At 44.4% G+C, this 27738-nt stretch overlaps 1 pseudogene across 1 annotated transcript; it reads left to right on the top strand.

Annotated features, from left to right (window-relative positions):
• Positions 1-395: 395 nt before the first annotated feature.
• LOC144127515 (uncharacterized) lies at positions 396-26722 on the top strand (annotated as a pseudogene). Its single transcript, XR_013313534.1, has 15 exons — positions 396-485; positions 1028-1114; positions 2375-2457; positions 6436-6517; positions 7813-7873; positions 10494-10591; positions 12363-12500; positions 12966-13072; positions 14915-15097; positions 17142-17235; positions 20858-20952; positions 21766-21839; positions 22676-22782; positions 24313-24495; positions 26441-26722. The product of XR_013313534.1 is annotated as an uncharacterized LOC144127515 (transcript).
• The last annotated feature ends 1016 nt before the right edge of the window (positions 26723-27738 follow it).

A 27738-nucleotide genomic window follows, 5' to 3' on the forward strand; every position in this document is an offset into this window, starting at 1 on the left:
GAACCTCAATATAAACAAATTTTCACATGGACTCCATTGGTCTTGTGTATTGCCATCATACATTATTAGTGTTTGAAATTGAATTGAATTTTATGTCTGAACATTGTCTTAGAATGGTTGATCTGTTTTTTGTGCTGTACCTGTAGCAACCAACTTAATTCTGCTTCAAATGAAAGGCAGTTATGTTTAATCGCTGTTATGTTGTCCTGTGAATATAATTTCGCTCACTGTATTGCTTATATTTAAATGGCAACTTGATCCGCATTTCATTCGCATCAATCCAATTGATCAACCCTCAATTTTTTTTTTGGCGGCTGAGTACAGCCTCAGAAGTAAGACCCTCAACCATTAAAATTTCGCTCCCGCACATTACAGATGAGCTGGAGTGGATCGACATGGACGAAGTGCTGGGTACGCCGTGGCAGAGCTTCACTCTCGAGCTGTTCAAGCCGGCTGGCGCAGCTCTCGGCGTGGAGTTTAAGAACGTAAGGTGGTCTTTGAAGAGGCACCTCCCGCTGCTGACGAAACGCGTGCTAATTCGCATTCGTGTCCATCGCTTCTCTTTAACGATACTGCTGTTTCAATAAAACACAGCATCGAATGCCCGTACCCTGGGAAGAATTGAAGTATTCAGTGAACGCAATTTAACAGTCTGGATGTGTGAAGATTAGCTTCCGACACTGCGAAGCTAGTTTATTTCTACTCTATTTTATCACAGCGCCATAATGATTAATAAAGTTCTTCTTTTTCGAAAGGAAACCCCAAATGACATATTAATCACTTAACATTTGCATAGTTGCGCAAGAGCAAATATGCGCTCTAAGAGTAAAAAGTAATGGGAAGAGTTGCACTAGCAAGTCATAATCAGCACAGCAAAAAAAAACATCCAAATATAAATGACACCACTGACTCGATACAAGAGCTGAAATCAGAATACCAACTTTATTTGAATTGTTAATTTTTTGCACATACTCAACGCGACATCGGTCGCACCTTCACGTTTTCTTTGCTATTCTTTCAATACCAGAAAACGGTAGAAGGGAGACGTCGCGAGGTCGTCTACGTCGATACCCTGTCTCGAAACTCGCCACTGGCCGCCGGTGGACTGCAAGTGGTAAGATACGGAGACTACTGCGGCAACAACAGTCCGTACCCACATTTCAATGAAGGGCCTTCACGCTCACTTTTTTGGAGCGGTGAATGACGTGCCTTCAGCAAAGCTGCTGTTATTTTTTGCACTTATTGCAAGCTTACTAGTACATGAGCAAGTTCCCTTTTGCATAAGCTTCTATGACCTTCCTGCCATACAACAGCGAGGTGGGAAGGGGAGTATCTGGTGCTGAAGCAACCGCTTAGACTAATGTAGTTGGTGTGACGCGTCTACGTTTTCAGTCCAACGCTGTTACGATGTGCGCGGCCCGAGCATGCGCAATAACCGGCGTAGCACATTCCATTGACGCTGTTGACGCATGCGCGGCTGCGGAGGTAGGGCAGCGCGTAGGCACTAGGGGGTGACTAAATTTCCGCAAAGTTCGGTTAGGTTCGTTTCCGTGTTCTCCCTCTGTTCTGGCTGCGGCGCGCCGACAACAGGGGATAAAAGGAGAAAACCTGAGTCACTCATATACTACCTGCAGTGCTCCGCTTTCAGAGGTTGGGCGGCTATTGTTTTTTGCGGGTGGTCATGTGTAAATGACGATCACACGGCATTTGCCAGCGTTAACCAATCATAACATGTAGCAACAAACAAGTAACGAAGATGTGAGAAAGAGCAGCACTAAGGAATACATGTACCAACATCAATTCGAAAAAAGGGAACTATACAACTATACAACATTTCTGGAGCGCTGGATTGGGCTAGTTGAACTGACGTTTGGGTCATAACTAGCGAGTGAAGAGGCGACAAACCGAACATATGCGTGGGTCTTCTCCTAGAATATTTCTTGGCATAGGGGTTGCCTTGTCGTGTTTTTGTGCTAGTTAATAGAACTCAAATCTTCTTTCTGCAAATAATCGCTACATATGGCCTATAAGTTTTACTTTATCGAGATCAGTAGAAGTACATGTGCATAAATTTAGTAGTCAGCGATGAACTCTATGATAAGTTGTAACCGGCGTGTTTTAATTTTTATATATTGGAAAGGTCTCGAGAATCGCTAACATCTAGGGCTTTACAGGAAGAGTACAACCTGACCAAAAATTGTAGCTAATATTGATGATGCTGGTTTTTTTTCTGGCGCAAGGGGCATCCAAGGCCAAAGAGCGCCAAACAAAAGGTTTTGGTCCGCTCAGGCTAATATTGAGCTAGTATTAACGTGTTTTTGTAAAGTGGTATCTGCAGTTATGAAGAAATGACAGCTTCTTTTCCTTTTCTTAGGGAGACTTGATTGCCAACATTGACGGTGTTCGGGTAGCCGACTGCAAGCAAGCAGCTAAGGTTCTATCCAAGGCCGGGGAGCAGTAAGCATCTTTTGTTTACCACTGAGCCATTTCCATTTCTTCTCGAACATCGATGTAGCCCAGAATAACCAGAGTGGTAAATCAATTGCTGTATATTAATCTTATGTAGAATTGAACGTCTCGAAGCAACTCCTGGTTTATGAGGAACGCCGTAGAGGAGGGATGCGGATAAATTTAGACCACTTGAGTTTTTTTTTTTTTTAGCTGGCACTCGCATTGCATAGGAGAATGGCGTTTTTGCTTTTCGACCCCATCGAAATGCAGCCGCCGCGGCCGGGATTCGATCCGGCGACCTTTGGGATCGGCTGGCGAACGCCGAAGTCACTGAGCCACTTCGGCGGGCTTCAATGAGTTATGGTCATCCAGTTCAGATATTTCTCTACAGCTGGCCTCCTTAATGGTCCTCTGCAAAAGGGCCTAGTTTGCGAATCCTTTTGTTCGTTATGTTTCTGCTGCATTTTGGCTGCCTCTGGTACGATGACCGATTTGCGCAGCAGCCTACGCCGTTGTTGGTGCTGTTGGTAATCGTGAACTTCTACTGGCCGCAAACCGACTTCTATGAATCTGGGAGCAAATCCATTAAGGACTTGGGTACGTAAAATCGGTTTGCGATTAACAGCGGTTCCGACTTCCTGTTATCAGGCAGAAAGAATATATGCGGGGCCAGTCAATGACGAGCTGTCCGTATCAGTTCAATTTTTCAATTTTCAATTTATTTTTATTTGTTTGCTTACTATTATTATTTACTTCCATGGGACACTTTCTCTTAAATTTTCTTCTTACTCACAAAATAATTTTTGTCAGCCCTTTGTGGGGATTTTACAGGAGTGGAAAAAGTAAGAAAAGTGTAAGAGCAGATAATACATTCTAATACAGGTATTAAAAACAAAGAAAGAATACATGCGGTTAACAACACTTGGAGTGAAATACAAAAATATTTGTAGTCAGCGCACAATGAATCGTAAGTATAAAATAATATATAACCGAATGTGCAAGGCTGCATGCACTCAAGTGTAAAACAAACTCATAAGCTGGGAAAAACGCGAACATCGTTGAGGCTTTTTTATGAAGGCTTCGACGTACGTGCACTGTACAGCAGCGTTAGGCAGGGAATTCCACTCATAAATCGTTCTGCGGAAAAACTATACTTTAAACAATCAGTGCGAAAAGAAAGAGCTGGAATAAGCATAGCATGACGATGCCGTGATGTCTCATTACACTGAAATTCAAGAAATCGGCTTTTGTCGATGTAAATCTGATTATGTATAATTAGGTACAAGTATTTAGTCTTTCGTGCTTGTTCGCGACTCTAAACGCGGAAGACCAGCTTGTGAACAGATATCGGCAGGTAAGATATAATGCCGGTTTTATTAAATTTAAACCTGGCAGCAAATCGCTTCACTTTTTCAATCTTTGAACAGTTATTATTCGTGTATAGGTTTCAGACAAGCTTCGCGTATACTATTACCAGTCTAATCATTGTTTTATGTGCCATACGCTTTATTTCATGATACGTGATCATGATACGTGATTTCATGATAAGGCTCCGCTGTGCCTTTCCAGCTTTTGAGCGCACAAAATCTGTGTTGGTGTTCCAGCGAAGATCGGCGTTAAGCATAAGGCCCAAGTACTTATGTTACATTGCCTTTTGGATTAATTGATTATGTTATACAAAAAATTCAAGGTACCTTTTTCATTGTTATTGACATAAGGACCGTCTTCGTCGGGTTTAAGACCTTTTAGCACTCAGCGCACCATTTTTTTTTAATTTTTGAAAGTTCGAGTTAGTTTCACCTGGTCGCTTTGTATTTTGGTGGTGTTATAAATTTTGCAGTTATCTGCGGAAAGTCTGGCTGGTACATCAGTGTTTTCAGGCAGATCATTAATAAAAATAAGAAATAACAGAAAGCCATGAATGGGGGACACCTGAGGCTACACAGGAGAGGGTAGCTTTCCTCTCCCAACTAAACATAGTGCTCATGGCCTTGGAAATGTTAGGTGAATCATTTTGTAATGGACTCGCTTCTAAATGCAGGCTTATTTTTTTGTTAATAATTTCCGGTGGGATATTTTATCAAATTCCTTGGCAAAGCCCATAAAAATAATATCGGTCTGGCCACATGAATTCACTGTTTTGGAAAGATAGAACTAATTAAATCAGCTGAGAAGTTATCTATAACTCTTTCCGGAAGCCATGCTGGATTATAGATAATAATCTATATTTCTGTAGGTAAGACTAGAGGTGTTTTCATACTATGTGTTTGAGCAGTTTAGCGTAAGTACTTATGAGTGAGACTAGACGGTAATTAGATCCGTCTACTTGTCTGCCGCTTTTAAATATCGGAATAATTTTTGCTAGCTTCCATGAGCTAGGAAACATACAACTGCTGAATGGGGACAGAAAAATGAGAGTAAGGTGTCTAAAATTCCACTTTGCGTAGTATTAAATTCTAGTTTGCGTATTGGTGTAGGTAGTCAATTGATATGCCGTTGGCTTCTGGGCTATTCTTTCTATCTTAATGTTACGGAAGAGGTTCACTATATTTTGTTCGGTGAGTACTACATTACTTAATGCTGGCCTATCCTCAGGAGTCGTGAAATGTTAGACCGTTATCACTAGTGTGGGCTGAAAAAAAATATTAATTAAAGATTTGAGCAGATGGCTGGTTGTTCCTGCATATAACTGGCATGGATTTAACCGACCGGTTAATAAACCTCCAGAATTTTTTGAGCGCCTTGGTTAAAAAAGTGTGTAAAGTAAGATTGAAAAACTTTTGTGGGAGTCCTTCAATAGATGTCTTAGGTCTCTCTTTATAAGATAAATGGCTTCTCTTTGTTGAATTTACTTTGGAACAAGTACGTACAAAAACGAGTGACAAGAGTATCTGTGGCCTTATCAAGTTGCTACTTTGAGCCCATGCAACGAGAGTTCAAAATAACGTGTCCAGGTGCCAGTAACAAACAAGAGTTAAATGTGAAGACTTTTACGTGGAAAAAAGGAAAGTTCACAAAACTAGCAATCTGTCGGAATAAGCATCACCTGATATATTACCAACAAAAGAAGCCAAAAACCAGCTGGGGTCGTTCTTAACAAACATTCATATCATACATAAATACCGTGTCAAATGTGACAGAAGGTATTACAACATCTACAACCAAATACCATATTCTTTAGAATCGCACTACGTTTGGGCAAGAAACAAAATTATTCTTGTTAATGATGTCCATAATAAAGATTTGCGCTCCTTTTTTACCGCGACTGGGAGAGTGTTCCATGTTTTTGTGCGAGTATATGTTAACAACCGCCTGCTGTTTAAGTTGTGAACAGCTGGAATTTTATATGTATAGCTATCTACAATTTATGTGTGCCTTTACCGGGGATATATATATCGTGGAGAGAAGCGGGCTGTTGCTTGACAGAATTTATGCACAGCCATGCTGTTTTGTGATCATGTGCGACCGTGAATGGCATGATCTGAAGTTCGTGAAAGAGTGGCGTAGTGTCTTCTCTGCAGGTTGGAAAGGTTAAAATGTGCAGAGCATGTTTCTGCAATAGCATGAGTGGTTCTAGATATGCGGGATAGGTATAGCCCCTTGATTTGACGCAGTATGTAAGATTAAACTAAACAATTGCGAAGTATACATAATTATTGCTTGCCTGATAGAGTACAAAACATGCGTGACTTAGGTTCCAGCCAATGGCGCTGGCCAGTTCTCATGACGCCACGGCTAATCTCGTCGCGGCAGGTGCCTCCGTATGGGATTAACCACAACGTCATGATAATCGGTAGATTCCACTGGCTGGAGGGCCTCCTTTGGCGGCTTTTTGCCGCTGCTTTCTTGAATTGTATCTCGTGTATGCGGCTTTGGTCTCCAAGTGGGCGCGCCACTAAGCCATTGGCAGTACACATATATAAATGATTCTGGTTTGGTTCTGTTTGCATGAATCAAGGAGAGCGAATAAAGCGTATGTTCCAGGGTCGTCATAAACGTCGAGAGGAAGGATGACTTCAAGTGGGACAAAACCCAAGCTCTCAGCAGTTCGCCGCCACCCGAAACGGTACGCTGGAAACCGCCTCGTGGATTGAAACACTTCATTTCTGAGTGCATCGCTTCGAATCGAGCACTGTGTGCTGTAGTCTAGTTCGAAGGTCTGTGTTCTGATATGAGACGAAACATAGCGTGGTCTCAAGTAGCGTGCTGCGAGGAGGTGCAGTGCACAGCGGCATGGTGGTGGATGTAACGTAACTGCTCCTAGTTACGGAAGAATTTTATGCATGGACGAGTGCGCCTTTACTGCTGCCGAGCTATCTTTCAGGCAATTCTCAGAGACTTTTATAGCTCTTATTCTGAAGAGGTTGCGAGATTGTAAAAAAGAATGCGGCATATTTTGATGATGTTTAAATTCGTCTCTTCCGCGAGTTTTTGTTGCACACTCCAATGAACCTACATCAAGTGTGGGGAAAAAACTGGCGCCCTAAATGTAAAAAAAAGTACAGTTTGCTGCGTTCGGTTTTCCCAAGTCATTAAATGTACGCTTATTTTCAGTAACTTTAATTACGCAAAAAACTTCCAGTGTATGCGTCACAGGAGCTAAGGCTAAAGCACTGAATAGTTCTACTGTAAGACGTATTCAGGTAAGCCGCGTTGCAGGAAGAGTTGCTGGTATTGCGATAATCCATAACAGCGCGACAGACGGGACAGAGAAGAGAGGACACAACACAGATCGCTCTGTGTTGTGTCCTCTCTTTTCTGTCCCGCCTGTCGCGCTGTTATGGATTATCGTGAGCACCAACTCGCCCAACAACAAATGGTATTGCTGGTATTGCCCCGTGCTGCTTCATTATTGTACGAGCATGCTGTTAAATATGAAGTGCGGATTCATATTCACCTACAGAATCTCCTGTTTAGTTTTCTACCTTTTCAGGTATGTTGTACCGATGCAAGCATACCGGAGTTCAGTTCTGCTCCGCATAATCATCGCCATCGCTGCTGCCTAGCCGCAGCAACGCAGAGACATGCCTAGCCTCTCACACCCGCCCCATGTAGTCTCTTTATTGAGTGGTGCACATTACCTTTTGCTCTTCTTATCTACCAGCCAAATTTACCCTGTTAATTTATTCTCATTCATCGCAGCACTCAACCCTTTGTGTCCCACCGGCCACATGTGTAGACAAAAAGTGTGGTTAGATTACTGGTCATGTAGTGGAACTGATGCTGTGAAGATTAAACCGTGGCGAGGCAGTAGCCTTTTCTTTGAGCAAACACAGTCATTTCTCTTTTTGCCGTGGCTGTGTAGTCAATCAAGACAGTGCGTCAAGCTCATACATGTTGATGATGGCATAAATTACGCAGGAAGACGCATCGAAGATCGATGATAGATCAATGTCCGACCCCAAGAAACCGAGTGATCACGGTAAGTAGTCATTTGCGCTCAATGAGGACTTCTCTCCGGTCGTGTCTAAGGTTCGCAGTGAAAACCAAAACAGCATGGCGTGCAAAGATTTTTTTTAAACGTCAACCGGGCCTTCGAGAACCTGTCTGTCAATAAATGAAAATTCGGTTGTTCCTCGCATCTCAACACATCGATGTTAGAATTCAGTTGTTTCGGGAACGTTCGAACTTTCACTCTCTTAACATTTACTCACTGCAACCGGTTTGTTGGTCCCCTGCTGTTATATCCACGTTCATTCGGCGCATAAGGTTATTTTATTTTGAAGACGAACTAACGAATTCGTATTTCGCGCCACGTGCCCTACCATTAGTGACGTCAAGCCAACGTCACAAATTCGTGCGCCAAGATTTAACCAACTGCATGTGACAACTGGAGGTCCCCTTGTAAGTTGTCTTCTTGCTTATTGCTTTTCGCATTAGTCATTCATAAATCATTCTGAACGATATGTCCCAAGCCGCCAATTATCTCTCTTTTTCTCGGGCTTTATCTCGAACAAGCCCTGTCCTTAGTGTCATATCTGCGTTTATGTCACGCACGAAATCTTATTTATCGAACTGTACTCGTTTCAAGTTGAGAGTTTTGAGCGGCTTTAATTAAGAATAAAAATGAAGTTCAACCGTACTTTTGGCACGAATAGTCCATTACACATAATCAGCTGCAGGAACTTGACGGTTACAAGAGGAGCAAAAGAAAGATAAGCATGTGTTGACGGCCTTGGAGTGCATCCTGGAAGTAAATTCCTGCACGTGTGTGCGAGTGAGCATACCAACATGCATTTTCAAATTGTGTCCTCATGTCGAGGCCACAACGAAGGTCAACATTTCTTTTGGTTTAATCATTCCTGCGGTATTTCGAAAAAGTTTTGCATAAGTGTCGCTGGAACTAAACATCAAAAGACTTGTGAAAGTGTGTACGTGTTACCTGGTAAAGATGTGCACTAGCTCTCAGAAGTTGTACCAGAAACAAGCGCATTTCGCAATGCCTGCATAGCTTCGGCAAAATTCATCAGATCGATCATATGGAGAAATGCAGAGAACGAGTTACTGGTTTGCTGCAGCGAAACGCAGTAATAAGAGTCGCACTAGATAGCATCCGAGTTCGACATTACGGGCGAGTTTCGAAAAGAAAGGTCGACGGCGTATTTGAACAGGCTAGAGCTACTAGAACTAGGGTGCTCCGATGCAGCGAGGCGCCAAGAACAGGCGCTAACAAGGCGCCGCCTGTCGTACACTGAAAGAAACCCACCTTGTGTTTTAGCCGCTTCAAACTAGATGGCAGGCCTATACGCTGAGTTTTCTGGGCTTCTTGGTTTGCTGACTGATAGTACCGTATTTACTCATGTCTAATGCGCAGCTTTCTGTATGAAAATCGAACCTCGAAACGGCATGCACTTATTACCGGAAACAAAACCAAAGCCACGCAACGAAAGGGTGCGCGTTAGATTCAGTGGTGCGTTAGTATTGGGTAATTACGGTAAGCGAGGGCTCGAAACGGCAGATAAGTCTGGTTTCTATCGCAGGAAGCCACAGAAAGGGCTTATATGTGTATTGGAAAATGCCAGTGCCAAACCCCTTACCCGATCGGTACGTAGGTTATGATTTTTTCAGTGCCTTGCAGCAAAAGTACCTTGTGGGACGTTTTAGGAAGGGGCGTTTTGTGGCTTCTGGTAAGCACATAGATTTAGAATACCACAGAACGTACGACATTCAAATTTCAAGTCCATCAGCATCACAAATAATTGGTCGTTCAAAACCGGTGATCATATGTGGAAGAAGGAACCGTGCATGCCCAAAATGTTCACATGGTCTTCACAATAGTACCGCCATCGGCAGTCTTGCTCGGAGATTGCTACAAGGTATGCATGCGAGGCCTCTGAAATTGCAGCTTGCCCTGTGGCCACGTTCTTTGAATCTCAGAGGTCATTATACTTGAAATTGTCGAAATTAGTCTAGTAGCTGGAGCTGGCTACCACCAGCACTGTATCGTAAACAGTTTCTTATCGGTAATTAATCGCTTTCGCGGAGAGCCACCTGAAACCAGTGCGTTTTAGGTGTACAAGTTCTTTATGAACCCAGTGCAAATTCACCTCCCACCGGTCCTTGCCCTGCCCTTTTTGTCGGCACCAACAAAATGAAAGCAATACATAACCGTTCAGTTAAGTTAAATGTCTTATATATCCTGCATAAGTGCAGAAACATCACCGAGGTAGACCACAGATAGTAACACCGTGTCTCCTTGCTGAACTCCCATACTTGAGAACTATAACAGATGTTTTTTTTTTTTGCATTAAGAATTCGTCATTGTGGAATGCAGCTATGAAGTTTACGTTTTGCATTCGCATTTGACAGAGCTTCAAATGCACTATACTGTTCCTGCGGTCAAGATATCGGTGCGCTTCGCTAATGCCGGACGGGGATAGTTTGGTGTCGCTAGGACGCATGCTTATGGGAAATTGAAATTCAAGGTCTCTGCATCAATTCTGCATACACGAGCATCTATACCTAATGTAGACAATATTTGCAGTGCCACACTGCACATTACGCCATGCGCATTAACTATTATAACATCGCGGTAAACGCAGAGAGGCCTTCGAAGAGAGGAGACAGCGCGGCCATCCTTATGAGAGCGAAGCGGAAGGGCTACCCCATAAAGCGCACCACCTACGTCCTCTCCAACCGGGTACGTGTCCTGCAACTCATTTACCTTTTCCGTACGCCATTCCTGTGCAAATTATAGTGGCGCCGTCATCTGCCTGCATACTTGGTATTGGCCACCCTATAACAGTGTTGCCGACGTGCTCGTCCAACATCAACGCTACAAAAAGTGACTTTCAGTTTGTGTGTTTAGGCCAAATGCGGATTTATTTATTTATTTATTTGAAATTCCTTACAGGCCCATTGGGCATTGTGTAAGGGGGGCGAAAAAAAGATATAATACAGTGCATTAATAACCAAAGGAAACAAAAGGAAACGTACGCGACGCAAAATAATTCACTACAATACAGGATAATCCGCTCACCGAACGTGGAAACAAAGCGCGATTAAGGCAAACACGGAAACATGGCAAGGAAACATAAGTAAGAAAACATCCGAATGGCACGAGTGTAGCAGCAAAGCAAGGAACAATAATAGACTTGAACGTAGGTGTGCTAAATGACGGTTTCAGTGAAATATGTGATGAGTTTAGAATGGAAAGATTCTAGATTAGACGCGGAAGCGATGTTGTCTGGCCGATCATTCCATAATCTGATGGCTCGTGGTAATGCAGATGAGTTAAAAGCCAATGTGTCACCATATATTCTTGCGAAACTAAACTTATTATATAATCTTTTCGACGTGCGGGATGAGACATCGAGTTGAAATGAGGTAGTTCTATTGAAGTGCGCATATTTGTGAAATAGTGTGAGGAGAGCGATGTCACGGCGCGTGCGTTACCACTGCGGCTTTCACTTAAGTTCCAGTGTTTGGATTCATTGTTCACGGATGGAAGTTGTTCGGATAGCGGTAACGAGTTAGTGCTCTAATATGCAGAACGGGTCATCCTCTATAATTATATATACTATAGGCCTGGGAGCCCTCATACCACTCCTGGCGCATTGGCACAGCGGTTAAGCAATGCGCCCCTGCGGGGGGACGGGATGGGGGGGGGGGGGGGGGGCACGGCTATCTGTCACCTAAGCGAGAAAGCTCACTGCTCCCCTTTTTTGCATCGAATAAAGGCGAAGAATTTTGTAATTTATACATGACACTTCCTCCCACTCAACAACCCGTCCAAATCGGCCAAGGCATATCGAGTATATTGCACATATAATCAATTACACATATACATATGCGTTTATTTGTAGGAAAACGTTGTTACTTGTGCTTTGAGTCGGAACTCCTGGTTATCCCCTTTAGATAACCATACGACGCTTCATACTACGTGTCATTCCATTGCATCAAAACTTGGTGGAGATTAACTATACGATTGCCACTTCTGTTGTTTCGAAACCTGGGGTAATCGAAATCCAGAAAATTTTCATGCAAGTACGTTTGGTCATTGGCTCGTGTGGACTTTTTGCGCCTAGCCATTAAGCAGCGCTCTTAACTAAAGTTTTAAGTATGAGGCAGTGACTTTTAAATCCAGATTTTTCTTAAACCGCGCACATTATACCAGACCATACTGGCCTGCAAAATATTGAAACTGTGCCCTGCTGTCTGAAAATGGGCTAACGTATCAACAGCTGTCGTGACTGGCCAACATTGTGGCTGTTGAAGAGAATTTAAACAATGTTTGCGATTTCCGGGTCGCATTTTTTTCGTGTCTCCGGAATCGATAATTAACACTTTAAACTATAGCAAGGTAACTAAATGCCAACTCTTCTTCTGCTGCTTGATTTTGGTAACTACCCTCTGCTGCAGTTGAAGTACTTTACGCTTAAATATTTTATTTGACTTTGCACCTCTTTTAGGAACCCGTGTTCTTGGAGTCGTTTAGCTTCGAGGTCAAAAATCACTACCGCTTCATCAACGTCGGCGTCTGGAGCAAAGGCCAGATAGTGAGCCTGCAGGGGATCAAGAAGCCTCGCGTAGACACCATGCTGGGATACGTGAGTGATTCGGCTGGGAATTGAACGCAGAGGTTTTCACTGAAGTAGCATCCTTGGGAAGGTCGAATCGAGCCTTCTAGTGCTGTGACTAGAATTTATGCTCTTTGAAAAAAAGTCCTGGAATCTCTCACCTTAAGAGAGTCAATTAGCACAACTCAAAATTCGTAAATGGTGATCCACAGAAAAAAACATCTTCAGTGCAGCCTGCAATAATATCCTTAACGCACTTCAAGCGCAACTTTGATGTCTGTAGTCTAGTTTAACTTGGCTCCTTGGTATCTTTCAAAACAGCAAGGATAGTTTGAACTAAAGCTCAATATTTTCTATTCAGTTTTCCGATGTGCTTTGAAGCAAAATTCCACTCCAGCTGTCCCGAAGAATGCTTAACGGTCCAAGAATTCGACCTTCAAGAAGCCTTGCACAGAAGTGTATGAGAACAGTGACATTATCACCTCTCTCGTGCAGACCGCTATCCCGATATCCCACGTGCTGGAGGAGTGCCTGAAGACCACCGAAGGCTACCACGGCGAAGTCGTCAAGCTCTTATGTCCCCACTTTACACGTGTTCCTAAGTAAGCAACGACACGTTATGTAACTAACCTTTGATTACACCACTTATTTCCCATTGATCAGCAACAGAAATAAAAAAAAACAGGAACGTTCCCCCTGTTTTTTTTTTTTAGGTGAGTGTTGGCTTCTTTAATACCTTTATCCTACATTGTGAGCTATAATATGACGGCTCACTTTTCCTCTGCAATATAAAACTACACAGGCCTACACGAATCGAAATGGCAATGCGTTGCTTTTAGCAGTGAGAGGATGCAGATGGAGCTATACCCGAACTTTTTTTGCACTTTAATAGCGCTAGACTCGCCAAAATGTGGCAACTGTTATGTCCCCAAGCTCTATGATTGGCAGACATCTCGGCTCTCATACGCTGCGCTGTCCCCACCGCAGAGGCTGTGGGCGCGACTTGCTCGAGGACTGTTGTTCTGTGCGAGATTGTAAATTTGGCAACAGGAGAGCTGACTACTGAAAAGGCGCGACTCACGACTGTTCTGCACGAATGTAGCGCCAAGTAAATGCGCTGAAAGCAAAAAAAAAAAAAAACTCGCATCGGAAAAACATTTTTCGAAAAATTTGCGTACGTAGCCTGCCACTCATGACGACCGAACCAAAAAGCGAACTTTTTAATGTACTACGTTTGCGTATCAGCAATGTTCAACGCGTTTCAAGTTAGTAACAAGGCAGAGCCAATAGCCGTTATGTGTCCTAACTATAAAATTACTAAACTGCCATTCACATGGTCTTGCTTCGTAAGTTTTGTTAGGACACGTGGAACTAACATTAACTTGGTCTGTTAGCTGACAAATTTGGTATCACCATGTCAGCCGCAAAAAAAATCTGGCTAGCTCATTTGGTGAATTGACTGCGGTAGTCTGACTATGATTCTTGTTTTAATTCCTTGGATCAGGGTCGTATTTTGTAACGATCCATTTCCCAAGTAAAATGGGAGAGGAGACTTAAGCTCCGCCTTAAGGGTATGACGCGATACAGGTAATGCGTTAAGGCCCGTATATGCGGCTTTGGTTATTCTCGACCTTACACTTCACTTTTGGCGCAATGGTGCAGCGGTTGAGCGATGTGCCACTGCCCTGCGATGGCAGGTGCTGCCATCTGTTGAGGCTTGTGCGACCCAGTATGCTCTTCCCGAGCAATTTCTCGCGACCAATCATTAATTTAACTGTCACCTGCCACGGTGGTCAGTTCGCTCACAATCCGGTGGGCAGGTTGTGAGGACGCTGCAAGGTCACGTGACCTAGGTGGCCCACCTAGGTTGCTGCTCCGGGGATTTTTTCACAACAGCAACGACTAAAACGGTAGATATTCTGCAGAACGGGGGCTTAACCCTGTGACGTTATTTTTTCTTCATCATTAGCATCTGCCTCCTGTGACGTCAGGTTTGATAACCAGCAACCAGCGTCGTTTTCTGGCTCTGACATCAAAGGTTTAACCGATGAATGAAAATAGAGAAAAGAATGGATTGGAAAAAGAATCCCCTTGACTTTTTCATTGGATTTTAAGATGTGAGGATGCCGTGCAGTGTGTACATACAAACATACTCTTAACGTAAGGGGACCGACGGCAAGAGGTGCATGTGTTCCCTCAGGTAAGTTTACTTTCTCTGCGTTGGACGTACGCAGTGTTCCCCTCCCTCTGCGCGGGTTCCCTTAAAAATTTGAATTATGTACTTTCATTTCGGCTTGTGTTCTGTGCGGTGGCACCTGGGTCATTCATTGTCGGCACCATAATGGGTCATTCACTGACGCCAGCACAATGAGTAGCGCTGACGCTGTGTCCACATGGAACGCCTTCCAAAGCGAAGGAGACATGACCGGGCCCGGTGACCGCAGGGAGTTCCACAAGTACGCCACCCTGGGCGGTTTCGACCCGCGCCACTGCTACGGTGACATCACGCTGCGCTTCCTGTTCAAGGGAGAGTACAAGGTGAAGGGCGCCCAGCTCAGCTTCGAGCATCCTCGCGAGATCAGGGAGTTCGACGAAGGACACGCCGTGACCAGCGCCGACGTCGCACAGTAAGCTGGCCGCACAGGCCCCACCCTGACTGCTATGAAATCTCTAATCAGTGGATTTAATTTCACTTTGCAGATCACTGTATGGATTTAGGCTGCATTCGGCATCCCATTTGAGGGGAGGAGGGGACACTTAATTTGGTTATGTGTTGGCAACGCCATAGCATTAGCAGCTGTTGATGCCTCTACCGGAAGTGACGCCGTTACCGGTCTCGTAACGTCACTTCCCTCCAACCAAAGGGTGAACTTTATTATCGACGAAGCATTTCGGCCCCACGGGGTTCTAACGTTATCGCAGTAAAACGCCCTAGTGCTGGCTTTGTCACTGCACGTTAAAGAACTTCAGGTAGTCGGCAATCCAGAGCTTTCCATCAAGGCAACTCTTTCATCCCTCTAACCTCTGTGTTTTACAAGTGTACTACAAGAGTGAGGCAGTTACTCCGCCTTTCTTTCCATTACAGCCACCTGCTACCCCACTTGAAACCTCTTAGAGATGTCGGAAATCCCTATTCCTGCGCTTTCGTTTAGTTATTTTTAGATTTTTATCAGTGGTACTGCATTTTGTAAAATTCGGAACAGCTTGAGCTGTCACATATCAGGGCGAGAGAACTATTCGGATCCGTAAAGCCCGAGCAAGGTCTTGCGATGTTTGGGGAATTGTGCCAAATGAAATGAATGAAAAAAAAAATCAAACGAACACTGCCGCGACTGTGATTCGAATGCGTGGCGGCTCGAACAGATCAGCTTCGCTGGCCAGTGCACGAGAGCACTATAGGCTACCACCTTTTTTTTTCTACATGGTATTTGTTACAATGATGCCATGTTTTATGTACAAGAGCAATCTACAAACATGAAGAAAACAGTGGCAAATCAACACGCGTAAGCAACGAACCAAGAGAAGAGAGTCAATTCGGAGCACTTAGCTAGTACATCATAACACGACGCATCTAAGCGGCAAATAACTAAAAAAAAGACAAGGAATTATACAGCACTAAGAGTAAGTGCCAGTCCGGTTCAAACTGAGTCTGTGAATACAATTCTTTTAGGTCTACAATCATTCTTCTGAAATGGGGTTTAGCAGGAACAACACAATCACAATGTCGGTAAATCATGCGTGTTTTCCGGCGGCCGTGTAATCCACCTAAAAAAAAAACATATTTAAGGCCTAATCAACGAATGGCAGGGAAGTGAGATACCGTACAGAATGCGGCGTCAAATTATGTTGTTTTTTTCAGTCTCCTTTGCATGACGTCCCAGAAGAGTGTTGCATCTTTACAATTGATGAAACACTGCTAAATCGTTTCAGGAGCATCACAAAGGCAACAGTTAACAGTAGACACGAAAATACCTTTTTTCTGTAGCCGTTTTTAACCGGTATAATGTCTCAGAGTGTAGCTTAAAGAAAAATGTTTTTCTACATGGCGAGAGGGGCATTTTGCGTACTCTCTTGAGTACGCCATGTTCCGATGAACCGAAATACACAAAGCGATACATTGGTGGTGTGAAGAGCACACGAATTAAGTCCACGTACAACCGTTTACTCGCAACCGAAAAAAGGAACTCATGGGAAAAACGAACAAGTAGGAAGCGAACAGCCAAATTCACCTCATGCATGAACCTCCACCAACACAGGCGATCAGAAACAGTAGAATTCTTTCTACTGGGATACGTCTTTGGTACAAAAACTGTTCTCCAGTCATGATTGTTAATGGCTGTCTCTCACAACCGGTCTGAATTCAGTCCTTTGTGAAACACGGTTGCCCGCTGTCCCCGCTCCTGTTCGCACTCGGCTGATCACGCATGGTGTTAAACTGTGACGCAGTCTCGCGCTGTGCATTGCACATCGTCGTCTTCATCAACTTCCATCTCTACGCGAAGACACAGACAGAAAATTCTGTCTTCATCTTCGTCGTCATCGCTCAAGCAGTTCTGCTTTCGCACGTTCACAGATTTAAGCCAAAAATTCTCTATAATTTTTCTGCTTTCAAAGAAATTATTCCAAACATTGCTAAAGTTACGTTGGCGGATTTGCTGCGCATGCGAGCAGGTCGACGGGTCCTTTTTCTCCAAAGTCCCTGGCTCACGATTTCGAAGACGTTCTCTTCAAGAAACCCACCAGTTGCAAGTTCTGCAACACAAGAGTACGTGCCCGCGATAATTTTTCTACTTACCTGTTACTAAGAGACGTTGTAAACGCAACACAAAAACAATAATAAAGTGTTGAAGTATTGCTGGCTGTTCAAAAAATAATATTTACTTAGTAAAACCTGCCTCCCCAAATCGGCGCAGAATCCCAGAAGCCACGACTGGCGTCAGTAAGACAGCAGCGTATTCCTCAATGCTTTCAGCCTACTTCTCAAGAACGACTCGTTAGTGCAACCCCGATTGCCAATGTCACAGGAACAAACCAGTGAAAATACTGGTCGTATCAACAGCTTGATGAACTCGACCCCAAATCAACCCTATATATGCATCCTATATTCATATAATTCTATAAGTGCAAAAAGTTCAGCCAGTTCGTGCGCTCAGCAATGAATATTGAGAATGTCCGAGTTATAGCATAACTGGATAGGGGCAGTTTAGATCCTTTATACAGTGCTATTTCATCGCGAATCGTGTTTTGTGGTAGATTCTCCCGAACTTCTTCTCTTGCACCTTTCAGTACTGCAAAAATCTCTTATGTAGTGCATAGGGCTGCACTCTTTTTTTTTCTTCTTAATAGCTGTTCGCGATGTGTTGGTTGTGCCTTGCTTATGGTTTCTATGGCCTTTGTAAAAGTCAGCAGAGCGGCTTCCGGCAGGCAGGACTAACAGCTTTGGGTGTTCAGCCGCTGTAATACGTCTTGCAATACAGCATACAATTTCAAAATTTGTTTTTTTTTCACTTAAGTTGGCGCTGCTCTGTAAACCCAAAACTGCATCTTGCACGTAGATATTTTTTCTAAACACAGGAACAGTGTGAATTAATGTAGGATGAAAGAGTTTTTGGTCAGCAGTGTGAGACTATAGGCATGCGCACATCAGCTTATGCTGTACTACAGCAGAATACAACAAAAACAGTTGTTGGCACCAGCGGGCCACGGCTCGTCTAGTCCTGTAAACTGCGCTGACCAACCACAATAGTAAACGAAATCAGTTTTTTTTTATGTTTGACCGTATTAAACGAGACTGGAGCATAAAAATTCTTGAGTTTAGAATCTGGTCTTGTGGTAAGCTTCTTGCTAAAGTCAGAAAAAAAAGACCAACAATAGACTACATTTTGTCGCGGAGGAATTCTGTGCGGCGGTCATGAATGTAGGTGGAGTTTCACTGCAGGCTTATGTTATATATGACTGTAGTGTGTGTTTTGGGTCGTGAATGTGGGCGGAGTTTCACTGAAGGCTTATGTTATATCTGACTGTAGTGTGTGTTTTCGGTCGTGAATGTGGGCGGAGTTTCACTGCAGGCTTATGTTATATCTGACTGCAGTGTGTTTGTGTTTTCGGTCGTGAATGTGGACGGAGTTTCACTGCAGGCTTATGTTATATCTGACTGTAGTGTGTGTTTTCGGTCGTGAATGTGGGCGGAGTTTCACTGCAGGCTTATGTTATACCCCTGTCACACGGGCATTTCGAGGGCCCTCGAACCGATAGTCTATCGACTCAAAGGCGATCGAGCGCTGCCACACGGGCAGTTTCAATGGCGATCGAGTCAATAGCCTATCGAGTCAACGGAGTAGCGCAGAACTCCATCGAGATTTCGAGGGCCTTCGAGCGCTGCCCAAGGTTGCTAGCGTTGCTTCGAGCGGCGCCAAGCGCACTTTCGTACACGACACATTCACGATGCAAAAACACGAACAAACATTATTCGCATAAAATTTAATGCAAGCAGTCTGTAAAATTATTTTAAAATTATATTAGACAAGTTTTAAGCGCATTAAGCGCATTAATTTTGCGTTGCAGTCTTTGCGTTGCTTGCGTACTTAATGTTGACAACATGGCGGCACCCTGCCCGCCCGCTTCACAGCGATAACAGCTTCGTCGCTAATCTCTCAAAGCAATATCGTGTTCTAAGCTGTTGTATTCGCCTTCGATTTGTCCATTCTTACCCTCGCATAAGGTTTCCAGAGACAAATAGCTCTTGCTTTTCAGATATCATGGCGATTTCCCAGGTCTTAAGCCTGACGAAGCAGCGCTCCGACAAAGTTGGCCTGGTTTGGTTTTGGCTCGTCTTGTATTAGAGTGGCTACAGCAGTGTAAGCATATGTCCGTCGCGTACGTGCAATTAAAAGGGTTTTGAACGACTTTCGCGTATGCCTCTATTTCAGCATTTAGTATACATTTATCAAATATTTTTGTTATTTTTGCAAAATCCAAAGTAGCGATTGTGGCGCCACACATCCGTGGTGTAAGACACGAGAACCATTTCAATGGCCATTGAGATTTGCCGTGTAGCAGCGGCGAGTTCGATGGCGATTGAGAATCTCGAAGACCCTCGACTCGAGGGTGATTGAAACTGGCCGTGTGACAGGGGTATTATATCTGACTGTAGTGTGTTTGTGTTTTCGGTCGTGAATGTGGGCGGAGTTTCACTGCAGGCTTATGTTATATCTGACTGTAGTGTGTGTTTTCGGTCGTGAATGTGGGCGGAGTTTCACTGCAGGCTTATGTTATATCTGACTGTAGTGTGTGTTTTCGGTCGTGAATGTGGACGGAGTTTCACTGCAGGCTTATGTTATATCTGACTGTAGTGTGTTTGTGTTTTCGGTCGTGAATGTGGGCGGAGTTTCACTGCAGGCTTATGTTATATCTGACTGTAGTGTGTTTGTGTTTTCGGTCGTGAGTGTGGGCGGAGTTTCACTGCAGGCTTATGTTATATCTGACTGTAGTGTGTGTTTTCGGTCGTGAATGTGGGCGGAGTTTCGCTGCAGGCTTATGTTATATCTGACTGTAGTGTGTGTTTTCGGTCGTGAATGTGGGCGGAGTTTCACTGCAGGCTTATGTTATATCTGACTGTAGTGTGTGTTTTCGGTCGTGAATGTGGACGGAGTTTCACTGCAGACTTATGGTGTATCTGACTGCAGTGTGTTTGTGTTTTAGTTTGTCCTGTGGAGCAGGCATGGTTAGGTAAATAAGGTGCTCGTTATGAAACACATAACGGAAGGCAGGCAATAGTTACCGATACCAAGGAGGGCATAGGTACGTTAGTAGCGTTTGTTATCTTTGTGTGAGATTTTTCAAACGGACATTAGTAATTAATTTCTCGCTGAAAGATAAATAGTTAGAAAGTAGAATAAAATAGCAACCACATGCCGTCGGCGGGATCCGATCCCACGACTTCAGAAATTCGCTTTCGGTGACCTGTCAAGTCAGTTACGGCGATGGCTTTCAAATCTCCTGCTTTCGTGGGTATTTATGTGCTGTGTAACCAAACATTTTAAAGCTGATTTCATTGATAGAGGAAGAAAACAATTCCATACAACTTCTATTAGAACCAGTTAGACGTATTCGTTCGCTTTCATTGAGGTGTAGAAAGCGAAAACCTTATTCAACCAAAAGTTATGTGCTCAGCCCTCTTTTCCTCGCCGCCTTAGCGTCAGACGGTTCCTTGAGCAAACCATGGTGAAGTGCATTTCTGTACTCTGTGGTAACTTTTATTGCCAATCTTCTTGGTTGCCGCAAAGCTTAGCGGTCACCTTTGATTACAGTTCTCTTTGCTTCTAAAATAAGCACGCCAACAACCAAATCTCGGTCTCTTGTTTACGTTGCATTCACTTCTTTCATAGATCTGGCTGAACAAGGGCATGCGGTGCAAAGTCTGCAGGATGGTCATACATAGCCGGTGCCACGGCAAGTCCATGCTGATGAGCTTGTGCAAGCAGTAAGTCACAAGTGTCACTGCGAAAGGTGACATCAGCTGAGCACACGCTTTAACCGAACAGGAATGGCTGCGTAGGATTCTCCTACGTAGCCAGGAAAGGCTATGTAGCTACAAAATATATCAGACAACGCTTAGCATAACATTACTTAATGCTGACGAAACGCATGCAGCTACTGAGTTGCACATAAGCGTGTCAAAGTTTCGGCGAACATTTTTCTCGCATCACTATCATTGAATTTTATCTGGTAACTTCTTCATGGTATACATTTAGCAGCATTAGAGGAAACTCACCTGTAGAAAGTGCAGGATCTGCGATGTTTGCGCGACAGTAACATGCTCAGGATATAAATTACGGTTCTCCTATCGTTTATCGGTCTCGACTGGCAACTGAAGTGGCTTTTCTGGGTCAAGTTCCCGCATAAAATTCTCTCTCTGTTCACTCCTGAAATTCTCTCACTGTTAACGTTCCGCACATGTATTTGGCGCCCGAAGGCGCTCAGTGATGAATCTAACCGTGACACAAAAGAAAGGCCGTCTCAAGTTCTGCTTTCGTGCACACAGAGATAGGGACAAAGGTTTTTCGCCAAGCAGCAGTCACGAAGAAACTACATTTTTTGCGTCGTTCTATATCCGAAAGGACTTGATACTCATCTCACTAGGGTTGTAGCACCACTCGTATTACGCAATGATCTTTTCTGTGGTGCTGAATCATACTTCGATCACAAGTTATAGATGCGAAAGGTGGCGTTGTTTCATACCTCCGACTTAGTCGATGTTAAAGAACTCCCACTTATTACTCTTGTTATGTTTCAGAAAAATGTGGCCAGAGGAAGAAGCAGAACCCATAGGAGGTCAGTAAAAGCAACCTTTAAGCAGCTCAGCAAAATGTCTTCTTGAGCAAGATGCTGCATTTCAGTTCGAAAGACAAGAGTTGAAAACGAATTAGGCACTCATGAGACGGTGAGGGACTGGCGCATATGCGCGAGCTTCATCCCATCTTGTGACTGTTTTGAGCATCCCTTATCGTTATAAAAACACATGCAGCTGCACAACAGAAGTTTCCGGTGCTGATAAGTTTTATGTTTTTGCTTGCAGAAAAAACAGACGCTAGCACAAAGGTAGGCACAATTGATCTTAATTTTAATGCTTGTTTTTATCTTTTGTCTCTTTATTATATTTCGAAGCGCCGAACGAGCGTCGGCTTATTTTGGCGCGAGAGCATCGACTGTTTTTTTTTTTTCAAGTGCCGAATGTTAGTCCTGGCGGCGCTTTTATATGCAACCGAACAAATCTTCAATAAATTCGCGCAAAAAGCAAATTAAGAATTAAGCTGCACCGAACTCAATTCCGATTCGCTGTGAGCGTTAATTCAAGACGGCCGAAATTAATCCGGAACCCTTCAGTACGGCGCACTTGATCATCTACAATGGTGCTTTAGCACGCAGAACTCCATAATGAAATCATGACAATAACGAGTTTGGGAATACTGTTATATCATCATCATCATCATCATCGTCATCATCATCATCATAGTCGTCGTCATCAGCCTGGCTACGCCCACTGCAGGGCAAAGACCTCTCCCATATCTCTCCAACTAACCCGTTCCTCTGCCATCTGCAACCATGGTTATTATTATGCGTGCCACTATTTGTGCTTTTGACAACGAGCATTGTCATTGTCTTTTCAGTCTTTCTTTGCCTCTTCTCTGCTGTCACGCAGGAAGAGCAGGAAATGCGAATGCTGGCAACCCAAGTCAAAGCGGCTGTACCCAGTCAGTCGCCGCTTGCTAAGTCAAAGTCAAGGGCGCAGCCCAATTCGCTGTCGCCACCGGTGAGCACCGCTAAAGTGTACGCCTGTAAGGCAAACGCGATGTTGCAATGCGAAGGACGAAAGTGCGAGGTAGGTTGCGTCCTGTAAAGCAAACGAAGCAAGTGAGATTAGGCAAGGGTGCTTGAGACACAGTCGTTGCTTGAATAACAATCGTTATATGGCGCTGAACGTGCAAATTAAATCAAGCCGGTAAAAAAATGAGCCCAATGAAAAAATACGGCTTTTCTAGAGTCGCATAAAATAGCGATATTCTTAAAGGCACGGCACTTGGCTGCTGATACAGATGTCTGCAATATGCTTAAACTGCACGAGAAAAGCCCTACTTGGGCTTCAAGGAGGCAAACGTTTCATTTAACGTTCATGTGTGGCACACCTCCTCAATAAGAATTGTGCAAAACTCTCGTGACCCATATAGCTACTTCACGCGCAGTGTAATTTTTAAGGCGTTAGGTTTCTTCCTCTCCGACAGGTCAATCATGAACATGTCAAAATTTATGATACCAGTTTTAATTGCGGAGACGTAAAGCTTCAAAACTTAAATTTCGAGATTACAAAGTTTCATAATTGTACAATCACCGTCAATAAATTGAAAACTTCAAAATTTCGTTCCCATTTATCGCTATTCATCCGATTTTATCTGTCTTTCGTCCGCCTCTTTATATATGCAGCAGATTTTATCTATATCGATGCAAAGGTAGAATGAGCACTACTTTTCTCCCATGTATTGAGTAGAAAAACAAGAGCGTCGCTTAAGCTTATGCACCTCCTCGATTCTGCTTTCTCAGAAAAGCTGTTCTACTCTATTAGAGACTATTGGCAGTCTTCCCCACGTTGTTCACATGTGTTCACGTGTGCTTGAGGCTTCAGTTGTATCGCGCGCGTTGTACTACAGTCACAAAATATCAACTTCTGCTGTTCACTTCCAGCTAACCGCGCACGTTAGACTGTTGCCTAGCAGACCGTTTGTCGTTCGCATCACCGTTAGTCGAAGCAGCTTAATCTGATTTCTTCCTCATTCCGCTCTTACTGCCGAGATCAAAACGTAGCGTGTTTCTGGTCTATAGTCTATAGTCTGGTCTATAGTCTATAGAAGCGAGACGCCCTTACTCAAGGAGCAAAAGTGATTCGCGAGGCTGCGGTTGGAATAGAAGCTTTTGTTAAGGCGACGTATTGGGGAAAACGGAAAGAGAGATTCGTTGTGTCAAGTTGAAAAGCGCCCCCCCCCCCCCCCCCTCCCTCTTTGCCTTCCCGCTCTATTTTCGAAAACTTTCCCGTGCGAACAATACTATAGCGGCGGCGTCTTCCCTTTTTACGCAGCCTCTGTTGTAAACGGTCTCGCTCGCATAGAACAAAGCTTGCTCCTCCTCTGGTACTGCGTTCTTCTACGAAGAAGGAGGAGAAAACATTTATTGAAAACGAGTCGTTTCCGGTTGTAGTCTTCCATGGCATCATTCCGTGGTGCCCTCCCGCTGGTTGATCAAGATGCAAAGTCTGTATAGGATGATGCAAGAAGTCCTCCCGCCATTTCAGGTCGACGAGGAGATCTTCAGGCGGCTCGAGATGACCGACAATGCCAGCCAGCTGGAAGATGTGCTGCGAGACCTGGCCGGTCGAGGATTCGGCGTGCAGACATTCTCCAAGGCTGTGAACGCCGCCAAGAACATACACGCCAACATGGAGCCCCAGGCACGCATGGAGCGCGTGCGAAACGTCGTAAGTGACGCGCACTTGGATGCGCAAGTACATGATGCAAGAGCGCTGATGTGCACCCACGGGCAAAAGTTTTCCAACCATGGCACTGATGTGTAAACACAGCTCCTTCGCGTTCACAGCGCATTGCTTGAAAATTGACGCTGTAGTGCGTAGTCTCCGTGGTAAGGCCAAGAAACACAATTCCTAGCTACGTACAAGGATGGCGATGAAAAATATTCTCGCAAATGTTAAGCTCCGCAAAATTTTGGCTACAGATGCTCTTTTGCCCTTTCCTAGAATGGTGGGCATCGAAGCTGTGGCTTGCTGTACCATGTGGCTGCGTAACTACGACGGTTTAGTTGGACGCTCACAGTTTAAATCTGCTCTTTTAATATTTAAGGCATTTTAATTGTTATGCTTTCGTAAAGCAAATATCACTAAAATATTTTTATTGTTTTTTTATAATTTTAAGGAACCCTCAGGAGAAATTGAAGTAAGTCTATTAATTAAATAAATCATTCAAACGACTAGGAGATAACTGTCACCAAGAAAGGAGCTTTCATAAGCTAAAGAAGACCGAGAAACAAAATACAAGCGTCGCTATCAGCGGCCAGTTTCTCAATTAACTGAGTGTGACAACACCAAATTTTTGTCGCGGATCCCAGAGGCTATGTTACGCAGTCATTCATTTCAAAACGGCGGCGACCAGTCGCCCTCGGTATGAACAGGACAATTCTGAATGCAGTGGCGAGAGAATTTTTAAATTATGTTTTCTCGAAATTCTCGTTTGGGGAAGTTGGTGACCGTTCATGTTGGGTTCACGGCGCGAAACACACAAGGACGAAAAGCGCTCGTCCCCGCCATTTTGTGTCTTTCGTCCTTGGGTGTTTTCGCGCTGTGAAGTCAACATCACTATTTTCTCAGCCTTATTTTTTTTATTTTTTGCTGCGTACGTTTACATACCCCGAAAAAAGCCAGAGAATAAAGTTTTACTGAAAACAATAATTACACTAAATCCCCCACGATGTCCCTTTAAGAAATTTTAAACCCTGTTCGCTGCATAAACGCCTCACTGAGTTGTCTTGGTTTCGCGTATACAAATAGATGTGCATCAATTCAAACCTTATTCAACACCCCCCGCTGTAAACCCCTCTCTAAACTTGGCGTTCTGGTCTGCCATAAAATTTTCTGATTGGTCGAGACAGTTATGAGTCATCAGGCTTAGTGACGTGCCAAGTGCCACGCCTGGCACATCTGGCACCTGTCATCTACCCCACGCCCCTTCCCTCCACCAGCATCACCGCAAACAGAAGCTCACCACGGAAAAACCCCGGCGGAGTGGTCTGTCATAAAATTTACGCATTCTAATGTTATCTCATTCCCTACACGTAATGGAATTAAATGCCCCATAGTTTTTTTCTCCTCCCATAATGCAGACTGACCAACTCGTTCAGTACGCAGTGTCTTCCCCTTCAGGGCGTTCACATGAACCTGACAGAACCGAGCCGAGTCCGTTTGTCACGCTGAATTTGTCTTTCCGATTCTGGTCAACTTTAGTGTCTCGAGTTCGGTGAACATCTGGTTGGCTCGGCCGCACGGGGTCGGTTTCCTCAGCCCTACCCTTTAGGCAAAGTATTAACCAAGCACAAGTAAACGTCGCCTACTTTGGCGAGTCGTGTTAGCGTGAGTGTGTAGCAGCAAAACCGGTTTCGTGCTGGCACCGTAGAGCCTCCGAGACCAAGGCAGCTCGCCGCGGTCTCGGAGTACGCGTGGACACGCTCGCATTCCCCACGCCGACGCTAAGCGCCACTGTGATCTTTGCCGACTTGTCTCTCTCAAATCGAATTCATGTAAACGCACAGTCGTCGCGTCGGGTTGACCGAAAACACGCGACACTCGACTCGGCCCGCTTCTGAGACTTAATATGGACGAAATTCTCGTCGAATCTCGTTGCTCATCGCCGCAGTACCAGAAGGTGAAGACCCTCTTCGAGGCGGAGCGCGCGCGCAAGGACAAGCTGCAGGAGCAGCTGCAAACCGCGCCGGACGACATCTCGCGCCAGGAGCTGCACCGGGCCTTCGAGGCTTGCGAGCTGCGCGTCAAGTCCCTCAACCTGGTGCTCCTGTACTACGCCTCGGGACTCAAGCACATCTACGAGGAGCACGACGAAGGCACCGAGCACTCGGAGGGCGCCGCGGGCGGGCAAGCTTAACGCCGGCCATCATCGCTCGACACATGACTGCGCTATGTGGGGCTCGCTAGCGGAACTTGAATTCCGCGACTTGGAACAAGGATGAAAGAATGGGTTGTGACAAAAACGATGGTGGCTTGAGGAGCAGTGTTTGTGGCTCCTATAGAAGAGTCGCTTTATATCTTGTGTATCAACTATTGCCGATGTTTCTGGATTAAGTATATATTGAAAAATTGCCACCGTTTGTGCGCTTGACGCGGCAATCTTTGCTAAAAAAATTGACCGCTGAAAAATGCGCCATTTCATTACGTCGTGATTAATAACATTGTTGTCTTTCTACACATCTGTTCGAAGCTTCAGAGATTCTATGAAGCGGTCGGCTTCCACCGGCCACTGAGACTAAGGACTAAGGCGCGACACTAGGCTGCTTGAGCTGACAGCTGCTAAGTGGTTTAATCAAACTGGACCTGATGTTTATGCTGTATTTCTGCTTCGTCACAAAGAAGTTATGCTGCAGTAAACGCTTATCAGAATTCGAGAGGGTTCACTTAAACACACATATAACGCACATGCAGGTACGTGTTTCGCAACCACAAGTTGATTTGTTTCTCCCTCTGTTTTTTATTTTGCCCTCTCGAACTGAAATCTTGAGCCCAACTGCGACACCTCGCCACCAGAGGTCGGCGAAAAACCGACACATGGTCTGCAATGAGCCAAGAAATGGCGAAAATGAAAGAAAAAATAACAGTCCCATAAAAGCCGGCCACATGCCCGCCCAATGAGGAGGTCAACTGGCTCTAAATGCGCTCAAAGGTGTGTTCGAGTGCCGAACATGCGCGACCTAGAAAAAAAAACATTCTAATCAAGGCGTCAGCCATTACAACTGCATTGTATACTTTTCAGATGAGCAATAACTATGTTTGCACCGAGAAAACATTTAGTCGTGAGTAAACAGTTGTGACATCATAACGAAACGTCCACACCTCGCAAACAAACGACTGCTATCAGACGTTGTATCCATCAGGTACATTCACACAAACAAGTGTAAATGCACTGCAGCAGTTTAATGAAAT

The sequence above is a fragment of the Amblyomma americanum genome, chromosome 4, assembly GCF_052857255.1.
Source record: "Amblyomma americanum isolate KBUSLIRL-KWMA chromosome 4, ASM5285725v1, whole genome shotgun sequence".
NCBI classification, from domain to species: domain Eukaryota; kingdom Metazoa; phylum Arthropoda; class Arachnida; order Ixodida; family Ixodidae; genus Amblyomma; species Amblyomma americanum.